Below are 650 nucleotides of genomic sequence, written 5' to 3'. Positions count from 1 at the left end.
TAATAATAATAATAATAATAATAATAATATATAAGAGTTTACAATATACAATTACATTTATATGATTAAATAATATATAATTAGTATTAAAATAATATGTGATTCCAGGTTTATTCAGTTCCTTCTTTTTCCGATTCTTCATGATTCTCACCCTGTTGCGCTTTAATCTGTGGCAGAACGTTCTGGAGCAGCTCCAAAGACTTCTTGTGGTACTCGGCCTGAACCTCGATCAGCTGAACAGAGCGACAGAAAGATGTTAGCGATAAAAAGGGCAGGCTGTTCATCTGAACGAGCAACACACTCACCGTCTGGAAGTAGTTTGCATAGTCAATTTCTTTGGCCATGAAACCATACATGTCCGCCGAGAGCTGATCCTGAAAAACATTGACATTAAACATGATGCTTCGATGTTGCATGTTTATAATATGCATTATGAATATGGTGCAGTCTGTATGCATGAAATAACAGAGAGAGTGAAGCTCCACCCACTCTACAGATCTCCATGCGATTGGCTGCCTCCTCCATCTCCTCCCGGAGGGCGTCGGCTTTGGCCCCGGTAGGCGTGTCCTTATTAGTCAGAGTTGAGGATTTGGACGACTGGTGCCACCTAGAAGTCGAGAGGAGAGAACAGCTCATAAAAACACATCTGC

The 650-nt window shown here is 40.9% G+C and overlaps 1 long non-coding RNA gene across 1 annotated transcript; it reads right to left on the bottom strand.

The window, feature by feature from the left end:
* Positions 1–151: 151 nt before the first annotated feature.
* Positions 152–602, bottom strand: LOC107581112 (uncharacterized). The gene is made up of 3 exons (XR_001608785.1): positions 490–602; positions 306–374; positions 152–233 (listed from the first exon to the last, which is right to left on the bottom strand). It is a non-coding gene; the product is annotated as an uncharacterized lncRNA (long non-coding RNA).
* Between the last annotated feature and the right edge of the window lie 48 nt (positions 603–650).

The sequence above is a fragment of the Sinocyclocheilus grahami genome, unplaced genomic scaffold, assembly GCF_001515645.1.
Source record: "Sinocyclocheilus grahami isolate Dianchi unplaced genomic scaffold, SAMN03320097.WGS_v1.1 scaffold76961.1, whole genome shotgun sequence".
NCBI lineage: Eukaryota > Metazoa > Chordata > Actinopteri > Cypriniformes > Cyprinidae > Sinocyclocheilus > Sinocyclocheilus grahami.
This window is presented reverse-complemented; position numbering and strand designations above follow the sequence as displayed.